The sequence below is a fragment of the Paramisgurnus dabryanus genome, chromosome 5 (genome assembly GCF_030506205.2).
Source record: "Paramisgurnus dabryanus chromosome 5, PD_genome_1.1, whole genome shotgun sequence".
NCBI classification, from domain to species: domain Eukaryota; kingdom Metazoa; phylum Chordata; class Actinopteri; order Cypriniformes; family Cobitidae; genus Paramisgurnus; species Paramisgurnus dabryanus.
Genome location: NC_133341.1, coordinates 7450201 through 7473732, shown reverse-complemented (window position 1 = coordinate 7473732; position 23532 = coordinate 7450201). Strand labels below are relative to the sequence as shown.

General features: G+C 38.9%; 1 long non-coding RNA gene across 1 annotated transcript; it reads right to left on the bottom strand.

Annotated features, from left to right (window-relative positions):
* Positions 1-3335: 3335 nt before the first annotated feature.
* Positions 3336-6151, bottom strand: LOC135744723 (uncharacterized). The gene is made up of 3 exons (XR_010530826.2): positions 6049-6151; positions 5602-5643; positions 3336-4193 (listed from the first exon to the last, which is right to left on the bottom strand). It is a non-coding gene; the product is annotated as an uncharacterized lncRNA (long non-coding RNA).
* Between the last annotated feature and the right edge of the window lie 17381 nt (positions 6152-23532).

Genomic DNA, 23532 nt, shown 5'->3' with positions numbered 1-23532 from the left:
TATATACGCACCTGGCGGGGCGGCGCCAGCATTATGCAAATATCTCAATGCCAAGTTCATTGGCGTTTTAGTAGTATACGAAGCAGATTGGTCTCTCTAAGCGAGTTCCCAATTCGTCGGTCACGACGTGACGTCGTAGTGACCGACTGAAAGGGAACTAGTAGTTTCCAGTCTCTATTCATTTAGAGGCAGTCTTCAAGTTGTGTTATTTATGTGTGGTCTGCTGGTAGATGGATAGCAGTCTCACTCTGAATTCAAAATAGACAAGAAAATATGTGGTGAAAAGAATGAGAAACCATGCAAGAAACTCTATCAGCCCCTCATTGTATTTGTACTGGACTGACTAAAAAGTGAAATTTTGGAGCTCATACATCACAAGTTTTTAATACCCTGCCAAAGTGCTGACCATAGGGGTGTGAATGGGCTCAGTGCGTAGCACATTAAGGGTTGAGTAACATTAATTTTATTGCTAATACTGTTGAGAGTCATTTTTGCTTTAAGTCATGAAAATTTAGAATTAAGAGTCGCAGGCAGTCAGAGGCTAGCGGTGGACACATTTCTGAGTTTTCATTAAAAATGCAATAAATGTCAGAGCAGATTGATTTGATAATGAAATAATGTTCATTTCACAGTGAGCACACACTGTACACACAGCCTGAGTAAAATGCTGACACTGTCATTTTCATGAGAAATCACACTCTTATGCTTGAAAGGCCCAGTATGGTTTTACTCTGGGCACATTTTTAGTATCCTCAATATTTATTAACCTCTTTTAATTTTCATGTCCCTTTTTGGATTAATGTCATCTGTATTCACATCTTGAACAAGAGATTGTGGGTTATAACATTGTGGGTGTAGTTTTATATAGGTTGTTGTTCAAACACACAATCTGTTCCATACTTTGGTTAAGATTGAATATACAGTCTTGGAAAAAATTTGGTAGACCACTCCAGTTTGCCTTTAATCATCATTTCTACATGTATTGTGACCATATCAGTTCAGTGTCTGTTGAATTCCAACAAAAGCAAACCTTCGGAGTGACATAAAGTCACCCAACAGCAATATACTGTAAAAGACTGACACTAACCATGACCCATGAAACATGTGATTAAAAATCACATTGTTATTCCGTCACTTTTTTCCCTAAAATACATTACTGTTTTCTTGCTTAAAAATTAATATATACTTGTTTTCTTTGCAGATGTAATGAGACTGGGGGGCCACACTTTATTTTACGGTATCACTGTTACAGTGTAAATATACATTTAAGTACTAAGTAATAATCATTAATAACATGTACTTACTATAGGGTTGGGGTTAGGATTAGGGTTTGGTTTAGGGTTAGTTGCATGTAATTATGCATAATTAACTGTTATTACTATAATAATTACATGTAACGTGTAACAAAGACACCGTAAAATAAAGTGTTACTGACTGGGGCTAGATCCAAATGCAGCAAAAAGGTTTATTAAATCGATGTTGTTTATGGTGAAGTGTCCTGTTTCAAAATTGCATTGCAAATGCACTGTTGTACGCAATCTGTCCACATGTTCTCAAAAAGTGGTCTGCACGCAGACGAGGAGTGCGGACAATGAACCCTCCTGATGACGAAAATTATGTCATGCAGTCCTGTATGCGGACGGCCCGAGTAAAACAACACCACAGAACATGACCATAACAAGATCTGCAAACATTGCATATTTTTGTTAGTTTGTCCAGTTTCAGTTTTCTCCAAATAAATGCAAATAATTATGAATAATGTATCATGTTTGTTTTTTTTTTAGGGTGGGGATGTTACGTGCTCTGAGGATTCTGTTTTTTGTTGTTGTTGTTTTTGCTTCTATTCTTTCTGCTAGTATCTCTTAGGGCAGTGCTGCTGGTTGCCTATCATCGTTATGACGTACACCTGGAGAAGCGTCATTACTTAAAGGTCGGATGTAGACCGGAAACGGAGTGGGAGCGGAGAGAGAGAAAGATCTTTGTTTGTTTTCGTTTGGTCACACTGGGATGTTGGCGTGCCTTGGTTTGTTTGTTATTTACTAGTGATGCAAAGTCCGATTCATTTTCGCGAACCGGCTCTTTTCGGACAGTTCGGCTCATTGAACCGGTTCAAAAAGCCGATTCACCGGTTCCTGACGTCATCAAGAAATTACATTACTATACGCATTTATTGTATCAATGAAACATTCAAATAAAGTCGTTTGTGTCAACACATTAAAACATTTAAATAAAAAGTTGTTTTTGTGAAGGCATAGGTGATTTATTGCCTTGCATTCACAAGTTAGTAATGTTTGTGGTCACAGTTTAAATTGCGGATCATAAATAATAAATAAATAGTAAATGCCAGATATAACTGACCGGTTTTGACAAGCCTACAACTTGAATGAGATTCCTAAAAGACACTGATGCACAATTGCGGATGTGTGTAAGTATAAATAATAAATAAACTTGTGTGTTAAACTCATTGGTCTTCCTTAAACAACTACAGTATGATTTGCATGCAAAATAAATCGTATCAAAACGAATAAAACAAGCATATCAAGTATAAATAATAAATAATATAAATAATAAATAACCACTTTTAAATGGTGAGTATATCTGGTGTGGGGATGAGCAGGAACAGTTGGTTTACATGGAAATCCAGTTTTTGTTAAAAAAAAAAAAAAACAACAGCATCAAAACAACAAGAAGAATAGCAGATTAAACATTGTGGTTAGAGGCCCTATTGGGTTTGTATTGGCAAATTTTGGCCTGTGGTAAAACTAATTGAATAAGTCTGTGCTATGCCCACAAAGTCAAGTGGCATTTTCTTATCTGTGACTTCAGTTAATATTTTTTTATTTATTTATTTTAATAATAAGAAACTAATAAAACAAAAAACTTCGCGCATCAGGCTCGTTCAAATCCTCGGTGATTCACACGCAGTGTCAGCAACTAATCCGTCAGAATCGTCGGCAATCCTCGCCTCGGCAATCATCGACAAACTTTGTTTGGTTCTATGAGTCCGACGTGCTATTTCGGCTGTGCGTCCTGCGTCATCAACCCGGAACCTATGCCCAAAACTAAAGTTCGATTCAGTTCGATTTGCGAACCGGCTCGACCGGTTACTTCCTGAGAACCGGCTCAAAAGAACGATTCGTTCAAGAACCTACCCAGCAAACATGTCCCATTGGGCCCCAGGTGGGGCCACTGTGGGCAAAAAATTGGGGCCCACAGCGGGCTGTTCCTGTGGGCCCCACTACCGGCGTGAAATGCGGGGCACGTGTGGGCCCCACACTATGGGGCCACAATAGGGCCCCAGTGGGACAGCCCAAAGTGTGGGCTGGGTGTGGGCTTACTGTGGGCACATTGGGCAAAGCGTGGGCTAACTGTGGGCAAAGTGTGGGCTTACTGTGGGCACATTGGGTAAAGTGTGGGCTTACTGTGGGCACATTGGGGAAAGTGTGGGCTAACTGTGGGCAAAGTGTGGGTTTACTGTGGGCACATTGGGTAAAGTGTGGGCTAACTGTGGGCAAAGTGTGGGTTTACTGTGGGCACATTGGGTAAAGTGTGGGCTAACTGTGGGCAAAGTGTGGGTTTACTGTGGGCACATTGGGTAAAGTGTGGGCTAACTGTGGGTTTACTGTGGGCACATTGAGCAAAGTGTGGGCTTTCTGTGGGCACATTGGGCAAAGTGTGGGCTTACTGTGGGCACATTGGGCAAAGTGTGGGCTAACTGTGGGCATATTGGGCAAGGTGTGGGATAACTGTGGGCAAATTGTGGGCCTAACTGTGGGCACATTGGGCAAAGTGTGGGCTAACTGTGGGCACATTGAGCAAAGTGTGGGCTGTGGGCAAAGTGTGGGCTTACTGTGGACAAAGTGTGGATTTAATGTGGGCACACTGGGCAAAGTTTGGGCTAACTGTGGGCAACGTGTGGGCACATTGGGCAATAAATACAGTAGGCACCCTGGCTGTAAATACACGGAAGTAAAATATAGAAAATTATGTGCAAAACATGTGGATTGAATACTGAATTTCTTTTATTTTACAAAATCACATAAAACCGCTTATTACTAAACAAAAGAAACAGAACAATGTGAATCTCCTCAGGGGCACCAGTTGATATTATCTTCTGGTCCTTCTGATTCCTCCCCCATCCTGCTCTCTGTCACTGCAGATGTGGTGTCCTGGTTGCTTTTTTGTCACAGCATCTAAGTGAAAACATAAAAAACAATATAAACATCAACATTAAAACAAGTTTTTTTTTACAAAAACTCAATCATGATTAATCCAAGAAGGAAACTAATTATAAAAGGGGTTTTCAACATTTTAACATTGTTTTTAGCCCCAATTATTAAAATACTTCAATTGCTTGATTTGAGACCTAGTTATTATGTGCTTAACCTTTTAAGTTTCACCCCACCCTATTGAGTTAAATCTACACTCTTGAAGCTTTCAAACAATATACAGTTTGTCATGATTAGATAAGAATTCATATGCAAGCATTGAAGTAAGTGTAGGCGTCCTGCTGGTGGGACAGTGACATTTAGCAGAAAATAAATGTTTTGAGGCACACTCTCTTCATAAATGAATCAATTACTCTCCCTACATAATTTATTTTATAAAACACTGTTGAAATGTCTATTCTGGAGGCTTAGACCTTTCCAACGATATATAGTTTTTAGTGATAGATTAAAATTTACATCAACAATATTAATGCAAACTTAGGTGTCCCGTATTCGGGACGGCTGCGCTTAAGAGTTTAAAGTCTAAGCTATATATATATATATATAAGAAATCGTTCAGTGCAAGATACCATTGGTGTAGTAGCATATATAAGTAAATGTATACTTGTAAATGTAAGCAAAGGGACTTACATTTGCTCCCGCCCGGATTTATGCCTAAAGAATCCGTACAGCTGATCTGTCTTTTATAAGTCTGATAAAACTAAAAGGTCTTTATATATTTGAAGGATGCAATACTACTCTATAGGTATATAAGATTAAAGGAGAAGTCCATTCTTAAAATGGGGCCCATTGAATTTTCATAGTAGGAAAAATTACTATGGTCAAGTCAATGGGGACCATTTTTGAGTGAACTACTCCTTTAACATTAGCAGAAACAGTGTGTGGTGTTTTATGTGAGCTTTAAGGTGGCAATAATAAGATAAGTGCTAAGATACTATAACAATGTATACTGCACTAGTTTTTCTTACCAAGTATTTCAAGTAGGTTTTATTGCTTTAACTGGATCCAAATGGATGATCTTATAATTGTCTTTGTTTAAGGGTACATCTTTAGGATTTTATTGCAGAAAGCTGATGGATATTAACCAGCGAGTCACTATTTGATTTAGGTGAATGAGCTGTGTTCTGACCTTGAGCACAATAAAATATAAAATGATGACAGAAAAACATTTTTTATTAAAACTATATGCATCTTCTAATACATGATATGGGACTGAGGTGTACATCAAGTCAAAGTGAGCTCTGACTATTTAATAGGTAGTTAATATTTTGTAGTTATATTTTTTATTTATCCATTGTATTGAGGAGAGCGTTTTGAGCACTTATTCTGACCCATTTATTTTGGGTGCAAATACAAACAAAGTAATACTTACTCTTCAGCCAATGGAAAAGATCAAACACAACAAGAAAATTAGCTGAAAGAAAAGTGAACATAAAAGTACAATAGTTATTAATGCAGAATTGATGGCTTCTGTTTAAATTCTTCTACTGTAAACTGTGTTCCCGTACTGTAAGTTACGTTATAACCTTATTATTTACGCGTAAAAACCCTACATTGAAATAACCTGCGTAATAATTAACTAAACAACGTAAAATACATTTAAGAACGAGGATAACACATTTTATAGAACTAAAGACAAATAAAATATCTGCTCTACATTAGCTCATAGCTACATCACGAGGTCAGTCAAACAAACAGCTTAAATCAACAGTAAACATTAAAGTTCATAATATTTTAGTCATATCAAATTACTAACAACAAAATGAACATTACTGTGAACTTATTTTAATGAAGTAACCAGGATTTAAAGAAAACTTACCTCAGAATTTATCACAGAAACGAAAACTGTCGTCTGAGGTAAACATCGGTTAAATTCAGTTTTTGAACTCACGAGGACGGAGGCGCGTGCCCGCAAATAATAGGTGTGTTCGACCTCATGCGGCGCTGATATGATGATGACGTTAATGTACCGCGAGAGCGGTTCGAAATTAGACATCTACGTGTAATTTCTTGACTCAGTCTCGCGATACGTTTACGTCATCAACATATGATGTGGGTTCTCGCAGCGCTTCATGAAGTCGAACATGCCTATTATGCTGCGTTCCAGAGCCCATCCGAACCAGTGGGACGTGGGACTTATCCTACCTCCAACTAGGAAAAGTGCACTGGAATGCATGTCGAAGTGGAACCTCCTACTGGCGAACTCGGGGGAGTTCGACCTACCCCGACTTCAGCAAAAGAAGTCGGAGGATAATGGCGGCGCCCATGGAGTCTCGCGTCGTGAGAGGTAAAACTTCAACAAATAGGCTATTAACTGTGCTCCCGTTTGCTTTTAGGGTTGTTTTAGACACTTTACTTGTTACTCAACTTGTTGTTTATATTGTGGCGTGAAATTATTTTGTTATTGGTTAGCATGACAACACGGTAAAAACATACCCATTACCTTATATAACGTTTAGCGATATGCAGCCCTTCTACATAATGGCTTTTAAATAATGAAGATGTTTTACTAAGAAGACCGCTATATCGTCAACCAATGTTACACAGTGCTGGACAACATGATAATCAATGTGTTAAACTTCTCTGTTTGTTATTGTTAATATTGTTATATTTCCTGTAAAGACACTGCGATTAGGTTAGCAGACTAGCATTTGTAGTGATTAGGATATGCGGGTGTACAAACGTTAGCGATGAGCTGTTTCTGATGCATAGGCCACCTATATTGTCATGCTGTTGCCCTCTTTATGTATAGCCTGTACATTGTCATGCACCGTAATTGTAACGTTTCCATAAACTAAATTACGTTGTCATTAACTAAATTAAATCTGTCAGTGTTTTTAGATGAGGGGATGAACGTGTTCCTTGACGAGGACAGATCCCAGCCCTTCGTTGGACCTATTTACCAGCAAGGTGGTGGTGACCGGAATGCCTACTTCCTTAATGAAGCCTGCACAGTAAAAGTGGAAATGGTCCTTCCAGGTCATGGTACAGGTTTGTATCATTTTCAGCAATAGAAACATAACATGATAACAAAGACAGAAATTCACCACATCCTTAATTCCTGATAGAAACAGAGAGAGAGACAGGGACAGAGAACCAGGGAGAGGAGAGTATGGAGGAGTCCAGGAGCTCAAGTGCATCAGAGATGCAGAGCAATGATGCATTTACCAGAGAGCATACGCTCTTTCTCATTGATTTAATGAGGAGACACTTAGAGGCAAATGGGAGTGAACTCCCTCACACTCTGGCAGAGCTTAATGTCAGGATAAAACATGGGAAAGGCTCAAAGAAACATATGTGGGGGGAAATGGCTAGTCAGCTGTCTGACCATTTTGGTCAGGCATTTGATCCTCCCAGAGTCAATAGAAAATGGAACACCCTTGTGGATGGGTATAAAAAAGTAAAGGATAATAACAGGAGCACAGGGAGGGGAACTATTCGCTTCAAATTTTTTGATGAAATGGATGCTCTTTTGAGGGCAAACCATGATGTAGAGTTCCTAGTTATCGGAACTTCAGAGGGCATCCAGATTCGCAGGCCTGATCTGGTCAATGACGGTGGGCAGGTACTTGCAGCCAGCCCATCTCCACAGGGTCACATAGCACCTAGCACAGTGAGCACATCACCTAACACAGTGAGCACACGTAGACAGAGGTTTAGGTCACAGCAAAGTGAGCTTGTTGAATTGCTCAGAGAGTCAGAGTCTGCCAGTCAAAGGAGGCACAGCGAATTGTTAGCTCAAATGAATCGGGCTCAGACCTCCTTTGAGGTTCTAATGAGAGAATTTCTGAACAAGTCCTAAGGTACAGTCATTTTTGATGGAGCGATGGCTAATGACATCCTGTTCTTCTGCTTTTACATTCTTTTGCATATTTGTACAATATTATTTAAGTGACAACAATGTTCTGTTGAAAAGGTATGTGTGAACCTGTTAAATTCAGCTGTTTGGTTAAAATAAATGTATCACCATAACTTACTATACCACTTGTTTCATACATGTTCTGTGAATTAACAGGTCCCAGTGCCTGTACTATCTTTAGTTTTATCCTGTTTGTTTAAAAGACATGAATAGTCATAACCTACTATTCCATTTGCATGAAATGAGCATTTGTTTTAAGTGTTAACCTGTTTGGTTGAATGAAATGCATTGTCATGGTCTACTGTACCATTTGTATGAAAATATGGCTTTATTTTCTTTAGTACCGGTGCATAAAATTTTTTGGACATGCCAGTTCAAAATTTCAAACACAGTCCAGGGCTTATGTATTGTGATTGTACATTACTTTATTCAAGTAAAGTTTATTTTTTTACTCTCAAACTGTTGGTGATGTTCTCTTTTCATTTAAACACAAGTGTGAAATGTATGACACTTCTCTCAAAAACAACAAATTCCATAAACTCAAGCAGAAATCAGACAAAACGGATATTAATAATAGCACTGAAGAACATTGTTAATTAGTCAATGTCTGTGTCCTGCAAAAAATTTTCAGCAGTTTTCATCTCCTTGATGTGGACAACCACGTGGATGCTCTTCACAGATGCCTGCAGGACCTGTGCACATATTATGGAGCATACACGCACACATAATAAGCATGACAACTACATCCAGTCTGGTGTTCTGGAGATCTCTAAGTCTTCTCCATTTACACTTTAGTCTACCGAATGCCTGCTCTACCACTACTCGGCCACTGCTTATCTTAGAGTTGTTCAGTTGGTCCTGCAAGGTGAGGGCTCCGTTGTCCCTCTTCGGGGTCATGATGAAAGGGTAAGCTTGCCCAATATAGGCACTATCCCCAAGCAACATGAACATCTCCATCTTTTCATTCCAGTGTTCAAAAAATGTAGATTTTCTCAGAATTCTGGCGTCATGCACCTTGCCGGGTGCCCCCACAAATATGTTGCGAAACCTCCCAGTCTCATCCACGATCCCTTGCAGAACAACAGAGTAGTAATTTTTCCTGTTTAAGTAGTCCCCCCCTCTGGTGTGTGGTCTTTGTATTTTGATGTGACATCCATCTATGGCCCCGATAATTCCTTGTATCCTACACTTTATGTTGAAAGCTGCAGAGGAGGCCGTCTTCTCACAAATGGTGGGCCAGCTGATAAAAGAGGGAACCATCTTGCAAAAAGCAGAGAGCATTTCCACAATACATCTATGGACTGATGATTGTGACAGGTTAAATTTGTCTGACATTTCCCGAAAACTATTCTCATTGGCCAAATACCACAAAAACAGTACAACCTTTTGCCTCAGAGGAATCGAAGAAGGGCCTCTTGTGAGCTCTTCATTTAGGCCCAGCTGCTTTAGCTGGTAAGTTATGTAATCAAACTGGGAGTGGCTAATGCGAAGATGTCTGTAAAATGTGTGCTCATCCATGTGAAAAAGTATGTCCCACTCTGTACCAGTCTTGAGAATTTGCCGTGGTGTAAGACATTGCCAAAGTATTGCTATTCTGAAAAGTAAAACATAAATTTGAGTTACATAATTACAGACGAATTTAAAAAAAAAATTAATAACGTTACTACATAAACCTACAATAAATGCACATGACACACAGGCTATCAATACAAGGTACGTTTATATTGTGCGCTCCAACTCAATGATTCCAAAGTGATTGACATGACATCAGGACAATTAATGTCATATAAACATGCAATTTGTTACTGTCATACAGTTTTGTACCGTTTAATAACACGTAGCCTAGGGAAATTGATATAAATATTTGTATGTGACTTCTTAAAAAACATTTTGCAACGACGAAGGCTACAGTGCATAATTACCTCATCCGCAATTTGACCTCTTCCATCTCGTTTGTGTATGTAAGCATATTTAATTGCTGACAGTCAAAATGCCTCTTCAAAAACAAAGCAAGTATCAGTTTAGCGCGGCGGTCGTCCATTTTGTTTGTTTACGTTCCACTTCAATTGCCTGGAACGCTTTGAGGTAGGAGCTTGTACACTTCAGGTAGGATAAGTCCCACGTCCCACTGGTTCGGATGGGCTCTGGAACGCAGCATAATAACACATGACAAAAGACAACATGTTAAAACACAATAAAGATGGTAAAGAAAGTTTCTCATAGCGAAGCACTGCGTTCAGACGGACTGAAAATTAGAACTTGTTTAACATTAAATATTTATTGTATTAAAATAAACAGAAATGTTGTGCTTTAAAGCATAGCTTTTAAGATCCTTATCCGGGGGTGTGTTCAATTATTTCTACATAAACATGCATACACATTTTGTTCTAAATGGACAGACCTTCATAAAAATGTATAAAAATGGTTTTATTACAGCAAGTGTAGCAACTGTTTTTGATTTAACAACAACAATTAACATCAAAAGGAAATTATCTGCTAAGATAATAACAACCAATGATAATTATTTAAATAATTTAATAATAATTATACTTATTTTAATAATTCAAATATTAAAAAAAATATTATTACTATATGATAAATGAATCAGAAATCAGAATCAGAAAGAGCTTTATTGCCAAGAATGCTTGCACATACAAGGAATTTTTTTTAGTGACATAAGCTTCCAGTACACAAAGACACCAACACACAGACAAAAATTGTAGGCAAATAAATAGGTGTGTAAACAATTGTGCTATAAATGACAATTTAATAGGATTAAATAAGATGCAGGGATGTACTAGAATGGAGGGGTAACAAATAAAATATAAGGATATTGCACTTTTTTTGCATAAGCATGAGTGGGGAACATTTAACTGTTCATGAGGTAGATTGCCTGGGGGAAGAAACTGTTTTTGTGCCTTACTGTTCTGGTATTCGCGGCTCTGAAGCGCCGGCCAGATGGCAAAAGTTCAAAATGGGGTGACTTGGATGTGAGGGATCCAAGAATAAATGGCAAAATAATTGGGGCTAGCTAGAAAATATGGGGCTTGTGTGGGTTTTTTTGTGGGCAAGCCCACAGTGGGATGGCCCACAAAAAACCTCATGGGGCGCAAAAGGGCAAAGTAATAGAGGGCCCGCATGGGCTAGCCCATATGGGCCCTGTTTGGGTTTTTCTGTGGGCAAGCCCACAGTGGGTTTGCCCACAAAAAACCCTCATGGGGCCCAAAGGGGCAAAGTCATACGGGGCCCACATGGGCTGGCCCATATGGGCGCTGTTTGGGTTTTTCTGTGGGCAAGCCCACAGTGGGTTGGCCCACAAAAAAACCCTCATGGGGCACAAAGGGGCAAAGTCATACGGGGCCCACATGGGCTGGCCCATATGGGGCCTGTGTGGGTTTACTATGGGCAAGCGCACAGTGGGCTTGCCCCTAGTAAACCCATGTAGGGCCCCCAAAGGGCAAACTACTGTGGGCCCCACATGGGCTAACCCGCATGGGGCCCATTTGGGGTTTGGTGTGGGTTTGCCCTGCCCACAGTGTCCCACAGCATACCCACAGTGGGCCCGCATGGGCATGTTTGCTGGGTAACATCACTATTATTTACAGTTTATAGTTGGAGTTTATAGTTTGTTTTCTTTTAGTGGTTCGCTATTTCTTTGGGTTATGTAGAACTAAAATCATATGTTTTTCATATTGTTTTATTGCCGGCCCGGGAGTAAGGAACAGGAAAGCATGTCACGTGACTTCCATTTATGCAACACCTAGGAAGCATGTTGTTAGTACATCAGGTAAGAAGCGGGTGCTGTTGTTGTATGTTCTGTTTTTGTGTCAGTGTAGTTTAGGTAGGGCTTGTTGAGCGCCGTTGATTTTGTGTTTATTTTTATTTTATTGTTGTAGTAGTTTAGTGGGTATGGGATTGTAGTTAGAATACGGGTTTTGTTTTTGTTTATTTCTTTGATTTAGCCCCGCTCTGATTCCTATAAATACATTCATTTACCTATCAGTCCCAGTTTGTCCTTGTCCTCTTGCACCAGCAACTTAAACATGCTAATAGGATTAAGTGATCCGGGAGTTAAATAACAATATTTTATGTTGTGTTCCCCCATGCCCTTAGCCATTTTTTTTTAGGGACGTAACAGTGTTGCTCCTAAAATGCCTCAAAATCATCAAATACATTAAAAAAGGGACAAACCCAGCCGTTGGGTTAAATTAACTCAGATTTTTTTTTATATTTGACGCAACAATCAGTTAAAATAACCCAGCACAGGTTAAATCATAACCCAATGGGTTGGGTTTGTCCCTTTTTGACACAATGCTGGGTGAAAAAAATAACAACAATAAATATGTTTAGTCAGCACTGTATCCAAAGAAAATGGAACATTCTTTAGTCATCAATAGCCTTGTATATCTATTATGCATTCCTTAGTAGGCATATTTTACAATAAAACTCCTCATCTCCTTATTATTTTAGCACCTAAATTTAGCCTTTGTTTATTCTTAACGCAATTCTAGCATATGGCTATATTCAGGATAAAAAAATATTAATCCACAAACAATTCAAAATTTTTTTTCAATTCAATTTTATTTATATAGCGCTTTTCACAATTTGGTAATTGTATCAAAGCAGCTTTACATAATAGATGTAGTGAAAAGTACAGAAAATCGACAGATAGCACAACATAATACACGATAGCACAAGCAGCTAAATTTGCTGCGGCTATAAATCAACATTATAAGCAAACGTATTACTAATGTAACGTATAGAAGTTAAGCCCAAAAAGGCTGCTTAATCTATACACATTGAGCGAAAGGCAATTTTGGCATCTCCAATTCACCTAACCTGCATGTTTTTGAACTGTTGAAGGAAGCCAAAGTACCCGCAGTAAACCCACGCTGACACAGGGGAACATGCAAACACCAAACAGAAAGACTTCCCAATCCAGCCAGGGGTGATGACCTTTATTCAAAGCTGCTATGTGTACTAAACATCAACAAGTTTTAATGCATATTTAAGTCCTTCTAGATAATATTTCAGAGGATTCATATTAGTTCTTACACAAGGGCCAGTCTGTCATGATTCTCAAGGAGGAATGGGACCGAGCAGCAGGGTAAGGCAAACTCAATGGTTAATTTAAACAAAGAGCTCATGAGGGAGCAAAAGACAAACATTAACAATGACTAAACAAGACAATAGACACAACTACACAGGACTAAACTTAACTCTTTGATTAACAGATCACAAGAGCAATGGTTCAAAACAATACAAGATTCAGCAAGACACACTGGGGCCTTAAATAGGGAAAATCATTTTTTAAATCATTTTCATTTCAAATACTTATATCACTGACAACAGTGGTCTGGACAGGAGTTGCAGCCCTCAACTGATGTTTATGTTGTCATGTTGTGTATTGGCCACCAGTTGTGTGATTGCAGTACCAGCTTTGGCCACAATCCTACATACTGTTCCTTTAAAAAGTCATAAAACCAAAAATAGTTATGAACAAAATTCACAACTACCTTGTTATCAACACCTTATTTAACAGTTTCAAACTGACTTCTCACACTGTAGATTTTCTGACACAGCACAGATTATGAGCTTCCTTTGTTCTCTGATTGTACCAAGAGCTGTGTCATGAGTGGATGTTGGCCATTTGTACAGGTATTGTTGTCAAAATTCTAAATGACTAAATGAGGATTACAGCTTCTACTGCAAGGAACCAACCCTGCAGGGAACCCCACTTCATATGCACTCCGCAGCCAGTGGAGATGACGGAGGAACGGGGCTGGACCATCTTGGTGTGTATCCTTTAGCTTTTCCTGAGCCAACTGAGTTGTTGATTGCACCTTTATCTGCCAGAAATAGGCCTAGTACCTCCTTCCCCCTCACTACCCTCGAAACAAGAGGGGGCAGCCATGGGGTACACAGGGATCCCCCTAGTGGAGCAGTAGGCCACGAAGCAACTGCAAATGCATCCGTCTCCAAGATTGGGTCAGCAGTCGACCTGAAGAATGTCTCGATTCTCCCCCGATTCAAACCGTTTTTTGCACTTCGCATTTACGGGGCAAGCATACCAGAAAGGAGTCCCTGCCTTTCGGACTGTCCATGTCTCTCCACATTTTTACGAAAGTTGTGGAGGTAGCCCTTGATCCCATGAGAGAACCCAGTATTTGATTTCTTAACTACCTAGACAATTTGCTTAATCTAGCACAATCAAGAGTTTAGTTGTACGAACACAGTGACCTGGTGCTCAGGCACCTCAGCCGGTTAAGTCTTTGGGTCAACTAGGAAAAGAGCAAACTCTCCCCTTGTTTTGGTATGGAACTGGATTCTACCAAACGCACAGCATGCCTCTATTACTATCTACTATTACAATAAATGACAGACAAGTCAGTAAAATATGACACATTTCCTGTCACATAAGTGGCTTTTTTCAGATTAGTAATACATATTTAAAACGTCATAGCAGATAATATCTAAAAAACGAAGGGTCTAGTCAGGTTGTTATTAAATTACTTTAACACTTGGGAAATTCTAAAGGACGATATTCTGTGTAGGTGTTGGTTGAACAAATAATAAAATGTGACATTGTTCTTACAAAAAATAACTTATTTGATGTATATATCCCTTACACATTCTCATTTATAACTGAGGCTGTATATTCCCAACCAAGAGATCTTTTTCTTCAGGTTTGAAGATTTTCCTCTTCCTCCACAATTGGTATTTTCACAAGTCATCTCACAGCATTCACACATGAAGAATGTGTTAGTGTTTCACAATTCATCTAAGACTGTGATGTGATTCAGCTCAATTTATAATTCAGCAATTCTCCCCTCTACAAAGACTGTTTGCCTACCACGGAGCAAAAGCCATGTAAGGTGACACCTCAAAGCCACTGTAAACACAGTTATCCAGAAACATGCACAAGCATGCACACACTGCCTAAAGGGTCTCTCAGATGAGTTTCAGTATCTAAAGAGACAATATACACAGTACAAGTGATGGGTGACATGTAATCAACAGGTGTGTGTGTGTGTGTGTGTGTGTGTGTGTGTGTGTGTGTGTGTGTGTGTGTGTGTGTGTGTGCGTGCGTGCGTGCGTGCGTGCGTGCGTGCGTGCGTGCGTGCGTGCGTGCGTGCGTGTTTGTGTGTGACACGATCGTCTGGTTGATTTAATTGTAAAATCAATACATAAAGACAGTAAGATTTACCAAAATACTACTGTTGAACTGAACTAGTTCTTTCACAACACACTGGACAGAGATTATTTCAACATACCAAATACTCCTGACATTGTGATTGTAAACAAGTCTCTGAACTCTGTATTTGTCATTGTTTTGATCTGTGTTTGGATACTTGCTATCTTTCCAAACTGTTAAAGTATCAACCACTGGTTAAGCCATCCATCAACTTGATTATGACTGTAAGTTAATTACTCAAGTATTTGGATGTGTAGGCCATGTGCACAAGAATGGAATTAAAAGACTGCAGTTATGTGGATTTTCAAAAAAGAAAGCTTAAAATGTGCAAGATTCTGTTTAATTTCAGCCATTTTAGTGAGTATGAAAATATGGAGGCGAAGAAGTTTTGTCTATCCTTAAGTGTTAAATGTCGTAAATATAAAGACTTGTAAATTTATGTTTACCACAGGTGCCTAGTGTAAAATTGCTCTGATCCAGCGTTGAAGGTGTGCAATCTGTGATCTTCCTCATGACTCTCAAACACATACGCACACACATCAGGTGGGAGTTTTTAAGTGAGAGGGTCACAGTCTAATCCTCCAGAGATAAGCTGCACCGTCTGCTGTAGGAAAGTGTGGATCAGGGACTCACCAGGATCAGATAAGCCCTCTATTAGACTTACTGAAATGGGACCACCTCTATTACAGCGGCCAGAACCGGCCGGATGAGCGCAATCTTTCTTCAGAAATGAGCCCTATACAATTCTTCTATTAACTCATTACACCCTCTTTTCACTGTTTCATTTTCCTTTTGAAAAGCCGCCAAAGGTAAGATTACAGCCATTTGTAAGGCTTTCATAAACATAGCTTTGCAGGCAAGTCAACCGTGTACAAGAAGGTACATTAGGTGCTTTAAATGTTGAGAAAAGGTTGAGTTGGGTGTAATATGTGGTTAACGGCTTATTTAGGACCTGTCTGTGCTTTATCAGTTGACATGCCAGCTTTTATAAACGGCTTATAATTGTCTCTAATGATCTGCCCCATTGTGCAAATTATTTTGCCATTGTAACTTAATAGCTCTCCTCAAACATCAATAGTTTGCATGTATTTCCTTTCTGTTCTCTTTAGCAGAGGATTTTTTTTATAAATGACCAAAGTACCATGTCATGCTTTGTAGGCCTGGGTAAGGAGAAAATGCATCATAATACTTTTAGCAGAACATTAGCTCTATCTCACATTTTTCCAAAACTTAGTTATTTATGTATATTTTTATTTTGTAACGAACTATATGAACCTAAATGAAAATGTTCAATATATATAGTTCAATTTATCAGAACTGCTCAGAATGCAGATAAAACCTTATAATTACGTCAGACTGACTCTAGCAACACACTGTAGAAAATCTATCTATCTAGGATACTACAGTTTATTTAGACAAGGGGTCTTTTTGATTCTCTATATTTATAACTAGTTCTTATAATATTATAAGTATTAACTGATACCTTAAAATTAAGTCAATTTTCATCTAGTAAAATAGCCTTTTTATAGTCTATAGACCCCAAACAGAACATAAAGGTGGAATAATAATGCAGTACATCCAACTAGTCAGGATGGGGACCCCAATCAGGAACCTGACGCAAAGCATTAAACATATAAGAAGAACAGGTCAAAATTACTTGCAGTACCCAGTTGTAAACAGACATCGGAATGGACAAATTGACAAATTAGAATGTTAAATAAAAGTATTTAAGAGAGCTGTGCAATAAGTTACAAACAGAACCCATGACCGCACTAATCCTGTGATCAGCAATTATAAATCAGAAACATGTCTTTTTTAAAGAAATCCCCATAGGCTAGTAGCTACACATAGTAAAAAGAATAACTCTGCTATGTTCAGCCTTAAAACAATTACATATCAGCCTCAGGGTATCAGGTCCATTTCAGAGTCATGTGTAATGGTTTGCTAATCCTGAGGGACCATGCTAAATCAACCTTGTAATGCATAAGAGCACAGAGGTATAAAGCCAAAAGATCTGATGGCTTTTTCTTTCAGTCTGAAAAAAATAAAATGTGACATGAGTAGAAAATACACAGAAAATCACAGTGACTTGACATTATTACCAACATGATATTCCCCAGTTCACGTTTCATTAGGTCAAGGTTATTACTGGTGTGCTTCAAAGAATTTTAATCTACGGTCGTCATTTCCCCTCTATATATCAAGAATGAGTTAAGATAATAGATATGGTGTTTTACGTCTTTCCACCTTACAGGACCCACAAATTCTTACAATTGATATAAAATTGAGAATAACAGAAAAGGTCATTGTCCCAACAGGCTATAAGAGAAACCCATTGCTTTAAGGACATCATAAGGTTAAGGATCATTTCTATAACATTCTCGGTATACCCTATATCCATTTACCTGATATTGAGATGGTCTTTGGACTAGATAACAGTGTATATTACTTCATGATGGCACTTGAACAGCAAATTGAAATTGAATGTGACTCTTAGATCTGACACAATTCAAACATGTTTTGGTGGGAGTCTGACTGTGAGAGCATATATACATAGAAAGGAAATAATTCACAGCGCACAGCATAGGCTTCTCTCGTAGTCATACACACATCAGCAGTTGTTCAAAAAGGGTGGTGGTCTCTGGAAGAGGGCAGATTCCAAAGTCTATACACCTTTTCAGTGAATACAACAAAACATCAAAGTAAACCAACAGCGATACATTCACTTTAAAATTGTGTGCATAAAAACAATGAATACCTTACATGCCAATTTTATGTTGTTGAAATGGCCTGAACATTTCTGAGGGAAGTCCAACTTGCTGTGAGCAGTGCTAACTGTGATGTGTGGTGGTGACACATCTGCATCTGTAATTGAGTGGGTTGAAGGGTAGCGGCGGTGTGGAACTCTCCTTGGTGCTGATATATTTGGTTGAAAATTGCGATGGGTTCTGAATGGAAAGCTCCAAAATTTTCTCCGCACCATATGCTATTCATCAACCTTTTAACCTACAACCGTCATGTGGAAGTATCACAGAAAATATACATTTCTGATGAAAGTCTACTTGTGTGTTCTACTACACTAACTGAATTACAGGAGGCATTTATACTAGCTTTAGCTGACATCTGTACTAAAACTGTCACACAACCTTACTGAACGGATAAGCTAAGAGATATTGGTTACTCCAGAAGATGACTGAATTAGCACTATCGCTTAACACACATTCCACAGAGACTGGGGGTTCGAAAGTTATAGCTTCTTTTCAGATTGCAACTTCAATATGTCAAACTACTTTTTGTTCACTTAACAAACCCCTGATAGACAGCTCTAATTGGTTATGTTTTAGACTTATTTCTAGACAGTTGCATCTGTCTAACTTGACTGTTTGTCAAAGCTTGTTATTGACACTCTCATTTAGCATGTAATGAACACTTCAAGCTCACAGACTATATTGTGAATGTATGAAGATGCATAAGCTCTGCTCATTATTTTGCTGTTTGCTTGGGATGAAAAGCAAAAAAAAGACATTTTAAGAAACCAAGAGAAATAAGAGAGGAGGTCCTGCAAAAATTACGATTATGTTTGTTTGTGCAACAACATATAACAACATCAAGGTTAGCACCCAGCTTATACAACCTGTGGTTACGTTTTAATTAGGGCTGTCAATAGATTAAAATATTTCATCTAGATTAATCTCATGATTTCATGAGTTAACTTGCGATTAATCGCAAAATAATCTCACATTTTTATCTGTTCTAAATTTACCTAAATCTAACACTTTTCAAATTTTTAATGCTCTAATCAACATGGATTTGGACAAATATATATTCTATATGCAAATTTATGTCTACAACAGCCTGTTTACATTTTCAACAGAACCATCAGCCATAGTTTTAAATTTGATTTTCCCTTTAGAGAACCTTGTTCTTTCTCCAAATCTGTTTGCTGCTGCATCATTTGTGACCTGTGCTGGCAAAATGAGTTGGGATGAGCAAATAAAAAAAATAGTTATTTATATTTTAACATTCTCTATTAAAAACTTCAAAACAATGCATGATTTGTTGGAATCTGACAAAACATGACAGAACTACACGATATCAATATATGTTAAATATATGTTTTTATTTTATTGTTTATTTTTGACATTGATACAGACCACTTTAAGATACTGTAGGCTAATGCAAGGGTTTAATATAATGATACACAACAGATCCTTTTCCTCAACAGTTAACCAAACATTCAACTTCAGATATAACAGATTATAGGTCCTACTTGCGTGGACTCTTGTCAATACAGATATTTTTAAAACTGTAATTTTGTGTAGATGTCTATATCGGGCACGTTTGTGTGCATGCGCTTCAGACGTCGGCGTCAGGAAGATCGCTTTTGATTCTTGTCACTCTTATTAACTCTTTTAACATTAGTCAGGTCCCGAATTTTATCTCTCTTAACAATTATTTTAACATAAAGCAAGTCCTGCTGTCTATTTTCTATCATTTCTGCATGCTTTAAAAACTAAACCAAAATATGAGCAAGTGAATGTAGACACATCTTTGCTCTAGATTATGGATTTGGGATGGTACACCCCTCAGGAAATGTACAGATAAAGATCAATTTAGATGTTTAATGACCATTTAGAGCATTAGATTCGCTAGACGAGAGCTTAATATTCTTATTTTTATGAAAATTTCAGACTCATCTAGACAGCGCAGGTCACTTGCTGCATCTCAATTCATCCAGCTGTGGGCTAGACCAAGGGTCAAACAAAATTAGTGCCGCTAAAATGAATTTGCGTTAACGCGTTATTAACGCGTTGATTTTGACAGCCCTAGTTTTAATGTTTTTTTTTTTTTTTTTTGCATTATATTTATTTTTCTGCATTCATAAATAGTTTACATTTAGGGGTGGTTTCCCGGACAGGGATTTGTCACGGCTAGTCTGTGTCATGTTTTGTGTCTGTTCCAATTGTCGTCACCTGGACTCTTGTTAATTAATTACCTGCCTCATCACACCTGTGTATCATTAGTCTGTTTGTATATATACCCCTGCCTGTTGTATGTGCACTTGCCGGTAGATTGTCATTGCAACCATGTCTGTTCCCTGTTTTGGATGTTCCTGTGTTTTGTAATCTGTTACTCCTCGTGTTATTATTTCCAGTTTTATCATTAAATGTTATTTATTTTCCGAACTCAGCATTTGTGTCCTCACTTCACCTCCGTGTCGTGACAGAATCTACCGGCCATCATTGGACGCAGCGAGTTCGGGGAGGGCTGCTTTCCCAAGTATTTCGTTGCGGGGGAGTAGTGACATCGGGGCGTGCTCTGCCCCGATGTCTCTTGGGACTCACCTGGAGGGATCACTCGCTCCTGCAGGAGGGGGATCGGCCCAGGCGATCTTCGCTCGGTTGAGTCGCCGTCTCTGGTCCCTCGGAGGTCCACCGCCGTGCCCGTCTTGGGAGCGCGGAACGGAGACCACGCCCGATCGTTTCCCCGGGGTGGTCATCACCGTGAGGGAGCCCGTTTCCCGCGTTGGTGGGACGCGACTTCCGGGGGCATCGGATCCCCGGCGATTCCCAGTTGGGGGTATTCGTCTGCCTCGGTTCTCATGAGGGTCGCTCCGGTTCGGCCGGCGCACCGCTTTGTGGTTTCATCCCGGCAGCCGCCGGTATCGTCAGGTTCTCCAAGCCCTCCATCCCTCCCCTGGATCCACCCTACCAGACTTTGTTTGTTTTTTGTTCTTGTAGTGAGTGTCTGGTAGCCACTCTTAGAGGGAGGGTTATGTCACGGCTAGTCTGTGTCATGTTTTGTGTCTGTTCCGATTGTCGTCACCTGGACTCTTGTTAATTAATTACCTGCCTCATCACACCTGTGTATCATTAGTCTGTTTGTATATATACCCCTGCCTGTTGTATGTGCACTTGCCGGTAGATTGTCATTGCAACCATGTCTGTTCCCTGTTTTGGATGTTCCTGTGTTTTGTAATCTGTTACTCCTCGTGTTATTATTTCCAGTTTTATCATTAAATGTTATTTATTTTCCGAACTCAGCATTTGTGTCCTCACTTCACCTCCGTGTCGTGACAGGATTAGACTAGTCCTAGACTAAAATTTATTTAAGAGCTATCTAAACTGAAAACAACCTGCACTGAAATATCTTAAAATACATCAATGCCCTTAGTTTTGCCTCAAACTGCACAAAAGTAATGTTTTACGTAAGGCATGTTTGCTAAAACTAGTTATATTTCCTAATTAAACTAAGGCCTAGTCCTGGTTTAAGCTAATCCTTGTCTGGGAAACCGCCCCTTACGTTTTTAAAGATATTTTGGAGTATCTAACCCCACCCTTACCTTTAACCCAACCAGTTCTCAACCATATAAAACAAGATGCAAGTAAAAGTACAGTCACAGCTATTTATGGCCTATAATCACCAAAAAATAACAGTATTAACGTATTACAAGCATATTAAGGCATTGCTCAAGGGGGATGTCTTGGAATGTTTTTAATTTCTATTTTTTCATTGCATTTGAATAAAAAAGCAATTTTATTTATATTACCTTTAAGGTTTATGTCCACATGGTTTCAAAAGTGGCACATATGTGACCATGTCTGTGAAATCCAGACTAAAGTCTCAATCTAATTATGAAAATTGGAGCATCAAAGATTGATTTAAGTCATTAATGTTACTTTATTTTAAATTTTGATATTAAATATTAAATTTTGCCGGCACGAGCGGGTGAAATTAAATCAGGCAAAGAAGAACGCCCAGCGGGCCTGGCGTGCACTCAGTGTCTTGGCTGAACGTGTTCTGTAATGGGAACTTTCTGTAAGGGTTTGTTGTAGTACGGACCGTTATGTGATGATGTGAGTTCCGAAGTAAAGTGAGCTTGTGTTTCATGCACGCGCCTGGCTGGTTATTGTATGCAAGCTAACATAACAGAACGGACATACACTAAGTTCTTATGGTCCATCCAGACCAAGAAGGGCTCCGCTGACTCTGCCCTCCAACCAGTGAAGCCACTCACGAGTCACACCTCCAAAAGCTTTTGGTTGCCGATGTCATAATTACGTTCTGTAGGGCTGAGACAATGGGAGTAAAAGGCACATTGGTGCCACATATTAAAAATGAAAGGTTATTACTGTGAACATTAAGATAAAAATGCCTACATGATATAATGGATAGTCATTGTATGTATCAGAATTACCTATTTAAAGTAATGATAAATGCAGATACGTTTCCTTTCTTGAGAGGTGTTATGTCTTTCCTCTTACATATTCATGGCTTTTAAAGGAAATGGGAGATGAGACTTTGGTTTATTGCAAGTTATGCCCAAAACACACCCATGTGTCATGAATGACCGGACTCAAAAGCGGGGAGCAGAGAAATTCAGTTTATTGAAACACACAAAGACACACTGGCAAGGAAAATGCAGTCAAAACAAAGCATAACATGCACACGGAACAACAGAACCCAGGTGATCAGTCCAGGGACATGACACCCATGACTTATTAAGAGAATAAGTAGGCCTACAATCCTTTTGGACCATGCGCCTGGTGCGCTGAAAGTTTCTCCTGTTGTTAAACTAGCAAAGTGGACTCGAACATGTGCTTAGTGCACCTGCGCCATGCACTTCTGACCATGTCCTTAGATCATTAAATAGGGCCCATAGTTGTAGCTCTTGTGACAGCTTCCACATGTGCTTTCTCCTTTGTGAGTTCGGTTAAAAGTGCACTGGTATAGTTTCTTTCCTTCATACATCCATAATTTATATTTAAATGAACAGTAAGTTAATTTAAGTGTTCGTTTATGTGCATATAGAGACAGTTTTATTAATAAAAAGCCCTATAGATATTATATTACGAGAACATTATAATGTAATTTGCTCTCAAGTCCACATGCAATTTGCAATAAGCATTTTGTCAAATAAAAATGAATTCCAAACTGTCATCAGCTAATTACTTCAGGCTACAATCTGCTGGCTTAAGCCATTTTCATCTAGCTTTTACACTTTATTAAAGAAATTGGTTTTATTTTACAGTATGTCCTTAAGATATAACTTCAATCATACTCATATGTCTTGAAGAACTAAAATAAATTGCCTCGATTACTCAGATCAAGTTTTGACCTTTTCCACATTGTGCAATTAGAGTTCAACTATAGAAATTTGTTAAATGCTTAAGGCACTGCACAGGTCTTCTGGGAAAAAGCCAAGGATTATCAAGTCTGGTGGAGTCTTTAAAGTGTGGATACTCAGG